Source organism: Natrix helvetica, assembly GCF_964273705.1.
Source record: "Natrix helvetica genome assembly, chromosome: 7".
In the NCBI taxonomy this organism is placed as follows: Eukaryota; Metazoa; Chordata; class Lepidosauria; order Squamata; family Natricidae; genus Natrix; species Natrix helvetica.
Genome location: NC_138558.1, coordinates 34,038,559 through 34,050,791, shown reverse-complemented (window position 1 = coordinate 34,050,791; position 12,233 = coordinate 34,038,559).

The window sequence follows — 12,233 nt, the reverse complement described above, 5'->3', positions numbered from 1 at the left end:
GGCAAAATACATGGGAAAATCCCATTGGGGAAAATTCTGCTTAGGGTTAGGGTTAGCTCTCCATGAATTTGCAGAGGAAAACGGACATCGCAATGGGATTTCCTCATGTATTTTGCCATGAAATGTACATAAGGCTGGGTCAAAAGGCCTGACCCCTCCACACCATACCTATGGGCTCCGAATCCAATGGCGATCTCCGTTTTGCTCTGCAAATTCATGGACATAAGCAGAATTTTCCCCAATGGGATCTTCCCATGTATTTTCCCATGAAATGTACATAAGGCCGGCTCAAAAGGCCTGAACCCTCCTAACCATACCAAGGGGCTCCGAATCCAATAGCGGTGTCTATTTTGCTCTGTGAATTCATGGAGAGCTAACCCTAACCCTAAGTGGAATTTTCGCCAATGGGATTTTCCCATGTATTTTCCCATGAAATGTACATAAGTCCGGCTCAAAAGGCCTGACCCCTCCTAACCATACCAAGGGGCTCCGAATCCAATGGCAGTGTCTGTTTTGCTCTGTGAATTCATGTAGAGGTAACCCTAACCCTAAGTAGAATTTTCCCCTATGGGATTTTCCCATTTGTTTTGCCATGAAATGTACATAGGTCAGGCTCAAAAGGCCTGACCCCTCCGAACCATAACTATGGGCTCCGAATCCAATGGCGATGTCCATTTTGCTCTGCAAATTCATGCAGAGCTAACCCTAACCCTAAGTAGAATTTTCCCCAATGGGATTTTCCCTTGTATTTTGCCATGAAATGTACATAAGTCCGGGTCAAAAGGCGTGCCCCCTCCTAACCATAGCAATGGGCTCCGAATCCAATGGCGGTGTCTGTTTTGCTCTGTGAGTTCATGGAGAGCTAACCCTAACCCTAAGTAGAATTTTCCCCAATGGGATTTTCCCATGTATTTTGCAATGAAATATACATAAGTCCGGCTCAAAATGGGAAAATACATGGGAAAATCCCATTGGGGAAAATTCTACTTATGTCCATGAATTTGCAGAGCAAAACAGACACCGCCATTGGATTCGGAGCCCATAGTTATGTTTAGGATGGGTCATGCCTTTTGAGCCAGACTTATGTACATTTCATTGCAAAATACATGGGAAAATCCCATAGGGGAAAATTCTACTTAGGGTTAGGGTTAGCTCTCCATGAATTCACAGAGCAAAACAGACACCGCCATTGGATTCGGAGCCCATAGGTATGGTTAGGAGGGTTCTGGCCTTTTGAGCCGGACTTATGTACATTTCATGGAAAAATACATGGGAAAATTCCATTGGGGAAAATTCTGCTTAGGGGTAGGGTTAGTTCTGCATGAATTTGCAGAGCAAAACAGACACCGCCATTGGATTCGGAGCCCATAGTTATGGTTAGGAGGGGTCGTGCCTTTTGAGCCAGACTTATGTACATTTCATGGCAAAATACAATGGAAAATCCCATAGGGGAAAATTCTACTTAGGGTTAGGGTTAGCTCTCCTTAAATTCGCAGAGCAAAACAGACACCGCCATTGGATTCGAAGCCCATTGGTATGGTTAGGAGGGGTCAGGCCTTTTCGGCCGGACTTATGTACATTTCATGGGAAAATACATGGGAAAATCCCATTGGGTAAAATTCTACTTAGGTTTAGGGTTACCTCTCCATGAATTAACAGAGAAAAACAAACACCTCCATTGGATTCGGAGCCCATTGGTATGGTAGGAGGGGTCAGGCCTTTTGAGCCGGACTTATGTACATTTCCGGGCAAAATACATGGGAAAATCCCATTGGGTAAAATTCTACTTAGGGTTAGGTTTAGCTTTCCATGAATTCACAGAGCAAAACAGACACCACCATTGGATTTGGAGCCCATAGGTATGGTTAGGAGGGGTCAGGCCTTTTGAGCCGGACTTATGTACATTTCATGTCAAAATACATGGGAAAATCCCATTTGGGAAAATTCTACTTATGTCCATGAATTTGCAGAGCAAAACGGACATCGCCATTGGATTCGGTGCCCATTGGTATGGATAGGAGGGGTCAGGCCTTTTGAGCCGGACTTATGTACATTTCATGGGAAAATACATGGGAAAATCCCATTGGGGAAAATTCTACTTAGGGTTACGTTTAGCTCTCCATGAATTCGTAGGGCAAAACAGACACCGCCATTTGATTTGGAGCCCATAGGTATGGTTAGGAGGGGTCATGCCTTTTGAGCCAGACTTATGTACATTTCATGGGAAAATCCCATAGGGGAAAATTCTACTTAGGGTTAGGGTTAGCTCTCCTTAAATTCGCAGAGCAAAACAGACACCGCCATTGGATTCGGAGCCCATTGGTATGGTTAGGAGGGGTCAGGCCTTTTCGGCCGCACTTATGTACATTTCATGGGAAAATACATGGGAAACTCCCATTGGGGAAAATTCTACTTAGGTTTAGGGTTAGCTCTCCATGAATTAATAGAGAAAAACAGACACCTCCATTGGATTCGGAGCCCATTGGTATGGTAGGAGGGGTCAGGCCTTTTGAGCCGGACTTATGTACATTTCCGGGCAAAATACATGGGAAAATCCCATTGGGTAAAATTCTACTTAGGGTTAGATTTAGCTTTCCATGAATTCACAGAGCAAAACAGACATCTCCATTGGATTCGTAGCCCATTGGTATGGTAGGAGGGGTCAGGCCTTTTGAGCCGGACTTATGTACATTTCATGGGAAAATACATGGGAAACTCCCATTGGGGAAAATTCTACTTAGGGTTAGGGTTAGCTCTCCATGAATTCACAGAGCAATACAGACATCTCCATTGGATTCGGAGCCCATAGGTATGGTTAGGAGGGGTCACGCCTTTTGAGCCGGCCTTATGTACATTTCATGGGAAAATACATGGGAAAATCCCATTGGGGAAAATTCTACTTAGGGTTATGGTTAGCTCTCCATGAATTCGTAGGGCAAAACAGACACCGCCATTGGATTTGGAGCCCATTGGTATGGTTAGGAGGGGTCAGGCCCTTTGAGCCGCACTTATGTACATTTCATGTGAAAATACATGGGAAAATCCCATTGGGGAAAATTCTACTTATGTCCATGAATTTGCAGAGCAATACAGACATCTCCATTGGATTCGGAGCCCATTGGTATGGTTAGGAGGGGTCACGCCTTTTGAGCCGGCCTTATGTACATTTCATGGGAAAATACATGGGAAAATCCCATTGGGGAAAATTCTACTTAGGGTTAGGGTTAGCTCTCCATGAATTCACAGAGCAATACAGACATCTCCATTGGATTCGGAGCCCATAGGTATGGTTAGGAGGGGTCACGCCTTTTGAGCCAGACTTATGTACATTTCATGGGAAAATACATGGGAAAATCCCATTGGGGAAAATTCTACTTAGGGTTAGGGTTAGCTCTCCATGAATTCACAGAGCAATACAGACATCTCCATTGGATTCGGAGCCCATAGGTATGGTTAGGAGGGGTCACGCCTTTTGAGCCAGACTTATGTACATTTCATGTTAAAATACATGGGAAAATCCCATTGGGGAAAATTCTACTTAGGGTTAGGGTTAGCTCTCCATGAATTCACAGAGCAATACAGACATCTCCATTGGATTCGGAGCCCATAGGTATGGTTAGGAGGGGTCACGCCTTTTGAGCCAGACTTATGTACATTTCATGGGAAAATACATGGGAAAATCCCATTGGGGAAAATTCTACTTAGGGTTAGGGTTAGCTCTCCATGAATTCACAGAGCAATACAGACATCTCCATTGGATTCGGAGCCCATAGGTATGGTTAGGAGGGGTCACGCCTTTTGAGCCAGACTTATGTACATTTCATGTGAAAATACATGGGAAAATCCCATTGGGGAAAATTCTACTTATGTCCATGAATTTGCAGAGCAAAACGGACATCGCCATTGGATTCGGAGCCCATAGGTATGGTTAGGAGGGCTCAGTCCTTTTGAACCGGACTTATGTACATTTCATGGCAAAATACATGGGAAAATCCCATAGGGGAAAATTCTACTTAAGGTTAGGGTTAGCTCTCCATGAATTCACAAAGCAAAACAGACACCGCCATTGGATTCGGAGCTCATTGGTATGGTTAGGAGTGGTCAGGCCTTTTGAGCCGGACTTATGTACATTTCATGGGAAAATACATGGGAAAATCCCATTGTGGAAAATTCTGCTTAGGGGAAGGGTTAGTTCTGCATGAATTTGCTGAGCAAAACAGACACCGCCTTTGGATTCGGAGCCCATAGTTATGGTTAGGAGTGGTCATGCCTTTTGAGCCAGATTTATGTACATTTCATGGGAAAATACATGGGAAAATCCCATAGGCGAAAATTCTACTTAGGGTTAGGTTTAGCTTTCCATGAATTCACAGAGCAAAACAGACACATCCATTGGATTCGGAGCCCATAGGTATGGTTAGGAGGGGTCATGCCTTTTGAGCTGGATTTATGTACATTTCCTGGGAAAATACATGGGAAAATCCCATTGAGGAAAATTCTACTTAGGGTTAGTTTTAGCTCTCCATAACTTCACAGAGCAAAACGGACACCGCCAATGGATTCGGAGAACATTGGTATTGTTAGGAGGGGTCAGACCTTTTGAACAGGACTTATGTACATTTCATGGCAAAATACATGGGAAAATCAAATAGGGGAAAATTCTACTTAGGGTTAGGGTTAGCTCTCCTTAAATTCGCAGAGCAAAACAGACATCGCCATTGGATTCAGAGCCCCTTGGTATGGTTAGGAGGGGTCAGGCCTTTTCGGCCGGACTTATGTACAATTCATGGGAAAATACATGGGAAAATCCCATTGGGTAAAATTCTACTTAGGGTTAGGTTTAGCTTTCCATGAATTTGCAGAGCAAAACAGACACCACCATTGGATTTGGAGCCCATAGGTATGGTTAGGAGGGGTCAGGCCTTTTGAGCCGGACTTATGTACATTTCATGTCAAAATACATGGGAAAATCCCATTGGGGAAAATTCTACTTATGTCCATGAGTTTGCAGAGCAAAACGGACATCGCCATTGGATTCGGTGCCCATTGGTATGGATAGGAGGGGTCAGGCCTTTTGAGCCGGACTTATGTACATTTCATGGGAAAATACATGGGAAAATCCCATTGGGGAAAATTCTACTTAGGGTTAGGGTTAGCTCTCCATGAATTCGTAGAGCAAAACAGACACCGCCATTGGATTCGGAGCCCATTGGTATGGTTAGGAGGGGTCAGGCATTTTGAGCCGGACTTATGTACATTTCATGGCAAAATACATGGGAAAATCCCATTGGGGAATATTCTACTTATGTCCATGAATTTGCAGAGCAAAACGGACATCGCCATTGGATTCGGAGCCCATAGGTATGGTTAGGAGGGGTCAGGCCTTTTCGGCCGGACTTTCATGGGAAAATACATGGGAAAATCCCATTGGGTAAAATTCTACTTAGGGTTAGGGTTAGCTCTCCATAAATTCACAAAGCAAAACAGACACCGCCATTGGATTCGGAGCTCATTGGTATGGTTAGGAGGGTTCAGGCCTTTTGAGCCGGACTTATGTACATTTCATGGAAAAATACATAGGAAAATCACATTGGGGAAAATTCTGCTTAGGGGTAGGGTTAGTTCAGCATGAATTTGAGGAGCAAAACAGACATCTACATTGGATTCGGAGCCCATAGTTATGGTTAGGAGGGGTCATGCCTTTTGAGCCAGACTTATGTACATTTCATGGGAAAATACATGGGAAAATCCCATAGGGGAAAATTCTACTTAGGGTTAGGGTTAGCTCTCCTTAAATTCGCAGAGCAAAACAGACATCACCATTGGATTCGGAGCCCATTGGTATGGTTAGGAGGGGTCAGGCCTTTTCGGCCGGACTTATGTACATTTCATGGGAAAATACATGGGAAAATCCCATTGGGGAAAATTCTACTTAGGTTTAGGGTTAGCTCTCCATGAATTAACAGAGAAAAACAGACACCTCCATTGGATTCGTAGCCCATTGGTATGGTTAGGAGTGGTCAGGCCTTTTGAGCCGGACTTATGTACATTTCATGTGAAAATACATGGGAAAATCCCATTGGGGAAAATTCTACTTATGTCCATGAATTTGCAGAGCAAAACGGACATCGCCATTGGATTCAGAGCCCATAGGTATGGTTAGGAGGGCTCAGTCCTTTTGAACCGGACTTATGTACATTTCATGGCAAAATACATGGGAAAATCCCATAGGGGAAAATTCTACTTAAGGTTAGGGTTAGCTCTCCATGAATTCACAAAGCAAAACAGACACCGCCATTGGATACGGAGCTCATTGCATGGTTAGGAGGGTTCAGGCCTTTTGAGCCGGACTTATGTACATTTCATGGGAAAATACATGGGAAAATCCCATTGTGGAAAATTCTGCTTAGGGGTAGGGTTAGTTCTGCATGAATTTGCTGAGCAAAACAGACACCGCCATTGGATTCGGAGCCCATAGTTATGGTTAGGAGTGGTCATGCCTTTTGAGCCAGATTTATGTACATTTCATGGGAAAATACATGGGAAAATCCCATAGGCGAAAATTCTACTTAGGGTTAGGGTTAGCTCTCCTAAAATTCGCAGAGCAAAACAGACACCACCATTGGATTCGGAGCCCATTGGTATGGTTTGGAGGGGTCAGGCCTTTTCGGCCGGACTTTCATGGGAAAATCCCATTGGGGAAAATTCTACTTAGGGTTAGGTTTAGCTTTCCATGAATTCACAGAGCAAAACAGACACAGCCATTGGATTCGGAGCCCATAGGTATGGTTAGGAGGGGTCAGGCCTTTTGAGCTGGATTTATGTACATTTCCTGGGAAAATACATGGGAAAATCCCATTGAGGAAAATTCTACTTAGGGTTAGTTTTAGCTCTCCATAACTTCACAGAGCAAAACGGACACCGCCAATGGATTCGGAGAACATTGGTATTGTTAGGAGGGGTCATGCCTTTTGAACAGGACTTATGTACATTTCATGGCAAAATACATGGGAAAATCAAATAGGGGAAAATTCTACTTAGGGTTAGGGTTAGCTCTCCTTAAATTCGCAGAGCAAAACAGACACCGCCATTGGATTCGGAGCCCCTTGGTATGGTTAGGAGGGGTCAGGCCTTTTCGGCCGGACTTATGTACATTTCATGGGAAAATACATGGGAAAATCCCATTGGGTAAAATTCTACTTAGGTTTATTGTTAGCTCTCCATGAATTAACAGAGAAAAACAAACACCTCCATTGGATTCGGAGCCCATTGGTATGGATAGGAGGTGTCAGGCCTTTTGAGCCGGACTTATGTACATTTCATGGGAAAATACATGGGAAAATCCCATTGGGGAAAATTCTACTTAGGTTTATTGTTAGCTCTCCATGAATTAACAGAGAAAAACAAACACCTCCATTGGATTCGGTGCCCATTGGTATGGATAGGAGGTGTCAGGCCTTTTGAGCCGGACTTATGTACATTTCATGGGAAAATACATGGGAAAATCCCATTGGGGAAAATTCTACTTAGGGTTACGTTTAGCTCTCCATAAATTCACAGAGCAAAACGGACACCGCCATTGGATTCGGAGCCCATTGGTATGGTTAGGAGGGGTCAGGCCTTTTGAGCCGGACTTATGTACATTTCATGGGAAAATACATGGGAAAATCCCATTGGGGAAAATTCTACTTAGGGTTAAGGTTACCTCTCCATGAATTCGTAGGGCAAAACAGACACCACCATTGGATTCGGAGCTCATTGTATGGTTAGGAGGGTTCAGGCCTTTTGAGCCGGACTTATGTACATTTCATGGGAAAATACATGGGAAAATCCCATTGTGGAAAATTCTGCTTAGGGGTAGGGTTAGTTCTGCATGAATTTGCTGAGCAAAACAGACACCGCCATTGGATTCGGAGCCCATAGTTATGGTTAGGAGTGGTCATGCCTTTTGAGCCAGATTTATGTACATTTCATGGGAAAATACATGGGAAAATCCCATAGGCGAAAATTCTACTTAGGGTTAGGGTTAGCGCTCCTAAAATTCGCAGAGCAAAACAGACACCGCCATTGGATTCGGAGCCCATAGTTATGGTTAGGAGTGGTCATGCCTTTTGAGCCAGATTTATGTACATTTCATGGGAAAATACATGGGAAAATCCCATAGGCGAAAATTCTACTTAGGGTTAGGGTTAGCTCTCCTAAAATTCGCAGAGCAAAACAGACACCGCCATTGGATTCGGAGCCCATTGGTATGGTTAGGAGGGGTCAGGCCTTTTCGGCCGGACTTTCATGGGAAAATCCCATTGGGGAAAATTCTACTTAGGTTTAGGGTTAGCTCTCCATGAATTAACAGAGAAAAACAGACACCTCCATTGGATTCGGAACCCATTGGTATGGATAGGAGGGGTCAGGCCTTTTGAGCCGGACTTATGTACATTTCCGGGCAAAATACATGGGAAAATCCCATTGGGTAAAATTCTACTTAGGGTTAGGTTTAGCTTTCCATGAATTCACAGAGCAAAACAGACACAGCCATTGGATTCGGAGCCCCTTGGTATGGTTAGGAGGGGTCAGGCCTTTTCGGCCGGACTTATGTACATTTCATGGGAAAATACATGGGAAAATCCCATTGGGTAAAATTCTACTTAGGTTTATTGTTAGCTCTCCATGAATTAACAGAGAAAAACAAACACCTCCATTGGATTCGGAGCCCATTGGTATGGATAGGAGGTGTCAGGCCTTTTGAGCCGGACTTATGTACATTTCATGGGAAAATACATGGGAAAATCCCATTGGGGAAAATTCTACTTAGGTTTATTGTTAGCTCTCCATGAATTAACAGAGAAAAACAAACACCTCCATTGGATTCGGTGCCCATTGGTATGGATAGGAGGTGTCAGGCCTTTTGAGCCGGACTTATGTACATTTCATGGGAAAATACATGGGAAAATCCCATTGGGGAAAATTCTACTTAGGGTTACGTTTAGCTCTCCATAAATTCACAGAGCAAAACGGACACCGCCATTGGATTCGGAGCCCATTGGTATGGTTAGGAGGGGTCAGGCCTTTTGAGCCGGACTTATGTACATTTCATGGGAAAATACATGGGAAAATCCCATTGGGGAAAATTCTACTTAGGGTTAAGGTTACCTCTCCATGAATTCGTAGGGCAAAACAGACACCACCATTGGATTCGGAGCTCATTGTATGGTTAGGAGGGTTCAGGCCTTTTGAGCCGGACTTATGTACATTTCATGGGAAAATACATGGGAAAATCCCATTGTGGAAAATTCTGCTTAGGGGTAGGGTTAGTTCTGCATGAATTTGCTGAGCAAAACAGACACCGCCATTGGATTCGGAGCCCATAGTTATGGTTAGGAGTGGTCATGCCTTTTGAGCCAGATTTATGTACATTTCATGGGAAAATACATGGGAAAATCCCATAGGCGAAAATTCTACTTAGGGTTAGGGTTAGCGCTCCTAAAATTCGCAGAGCAAAACAGACACCGCCATTGGATTCGGAGCCCATAGTTATGGTTAGGAGTGGTCATGCCTTTTGAGCCAGATTTATGTACATTTCATGGGAAAATACATGGGAAAATCCCATAGGCGAAAATTCTACTTAGGGTTAGGGTTAGCTCTCCTAAAATTCGCAGAGCAAAACAGACACCGCCATTGGATTCGGAGCCCATTGGTATGGTTAGGAGGGGTCAGGCCTTTTCGGCCGGACTTTCATGGGAAAATCCCATTGGGGAAAATTCTACTTAGGTTTAGGGTTAGCTCTCCATGAATTAACAGAGAAAAACAGACACCTCCATTGGATTCGGAACCCATTGGTATGGATAGGAGGGGTCAGGCCTTTTGAGCCGGACTTATGTACATTTCCGGGCAAAATACATGGGAAAATCCCATTGGGTAAAATTCTACTTAGGGTTAGGTTTAGCTTTCCATGAATTCACAGAGCAAAACAGACACAGCCATTGGATTCGGAGCCCATAGGTATGGTTAGGAGGGGTCAGGCCTTTTGAGCTGGATTTATGTACATTTCCTGGGAAAATACATGGGAAAATCCCATTGAGGAAAATTCTACTTAGGGTTAGTTTTAGCTCTCCATAACTTCACAGAGCAAAACGGACACCGCCAATGGATTCGGAGAACATTGGTATTGTTAGGAGGGGTCAGGCCTTTTGAACAGGACTTATGTACATTTCATGGCAAAATACATGGGAAAATCAAATAGGGGAAAATTCTACTTAGGGTTAGGGTTAGCTCTCCTTAAATTCGCAGAGCAAAACAGACACCGCCATTGGATTCGTAGCCCCTTGGTATGGTTAGGAGGGGTCAGGCCTTTTCGGCCGGACTTATGTACATTTCATGGGAAAATACATGGGAAAATCCCATTAGGTAAAATTCTACTTAGGTTTAGGGTTAGCTCTCCATGAATTAACAGAGAAAAACAAACACCTCCATTGGATTCGGAGCCCATTGGTATGGTAGGAGGGGTCAGGCCTTTTGAGCCGGACTTATGTACATTTCCGGGCAAAATACATGGGAAAATCCCATTGGGTAAAATTCTACTTAGGGTTAGGGTTACCTCTCGATGAATTCACAGAGCAAAACAGACACCGCCATTGGATTCGGAGCCCATTGGTATGGTTAGGAGGGGTCAGGCCTTTTGAGCCGGACTTATGTACATTTCATGGCAAAATACATGAGAAAATCCCATAGGGGAAAATTCTACTTAGGTTTAGGGTTAGCTCTCCCTGAATTCACAGAGCAAAACAGACACCACCATTGGATTCGGAGCCCATAGGTATGGTTAGGAGGGGTCAGTCCTTTTCAACCGGACTTATGTACATTTCATGGTAAAATACATGGGAAAATCCCATTTTGGAAAATTCTACTTAGGGTTAGGGTTAGCTCTCCATGAATTCACAAAGCAAAACAGACACCGCTATTGGATTCGGAGCCCATTGATATGGTTAGGAGGGGTCATGCCTTTTCAGCCAGACTTATGTTCATTTCATGGCAAAATACATGGGAAAATCGCCTAAGGGGAAAATTGTACTTAGGGTTAGGGTTAGCTCTCCTTGAATTCGCAGAGAAAAACAGACACCGCCATTGGATTCGGAGCCCATTGGTATGGTGAGCACGGGTCATGCCTTTTGAGCCAGACTTATGTACATTTCATGGCAAAATACATGGGAAAATCCCATTGGGGAAAATTCTACTTATGTCCATGAATTTGCAGAGCAAAACAGACACCGCCATTGGATTCGGAGCCCATAGGTATGGTTAGGAGGGGTCAGGCCTTTTGAGCCGGACTTATGTACATTTCATGGGAAAATACATGGGAAAATCCCATTGGGGAAAATTCTACTTAGGTTTAGGGTTAGCTCTCCCTGAATTCGCAGAGCAAACCAGACACCGCCAATGGATTCGGAGCCCATTGGTGTGGTTAGGAGGGGTCAGGCCTTTTGAGCCGGACTTATATATATTTCATGGAAAAATAAATGGGAAAATCCCATTGGGCAAAATTCTGCTTAGGGGTAGGGTTAGTTCTGCATGAATTTGCAGAGCAAAACAGACACCGCCATTAGATACAGAGCCCATAGTTATGGTTAGGAGGGGTCATGACTTTTGAGCCAGACTTATGTACATTTCATGGCAAAATACATGGGAAAATCCCATAGGGGAAAATTCTACTTAGGGTTAGGGTTAGCTCTCCTTGAATTCGCAGAGCAAAACAGACACCGCTATTGGATTTGGAGCCCATTGGTATGGTTAGGAGCGGTCAGGCCTTTTCGGCCGGACTTATGTACATTTCATGGGAAAACCAATGGGAAAATCCCATTGGGGAGAATTCTACTTATGTCCATGAATTTGCAGAGCAAAACGGACATCGCCATTGGATTCGGAGCCCATAGGTATGGTTAGGAGGGGTCAGTCCTTTTGAACAGGACTTATGTACATTTCATGGCAAAATACATGGGAAAATCAAATAGGGGAAAATTCTACTTAGGGTTAGGGTTAGCTCTCCATGAATTCACAGAGCAAAAGAGACACCGCCATAAGATACGGAGCCCATAGTTATGGTTAGGAGGGGTCATGACTTTTGAGCCAGACTTATGTACATTTCATGGCAAAATACATGGGAAAATCCCATAGGGGAAAATTCTACTTAGGGTTAGGGTTAGCTCTCCTTGAATTCGCAGAGTAAAACAGACACCGCC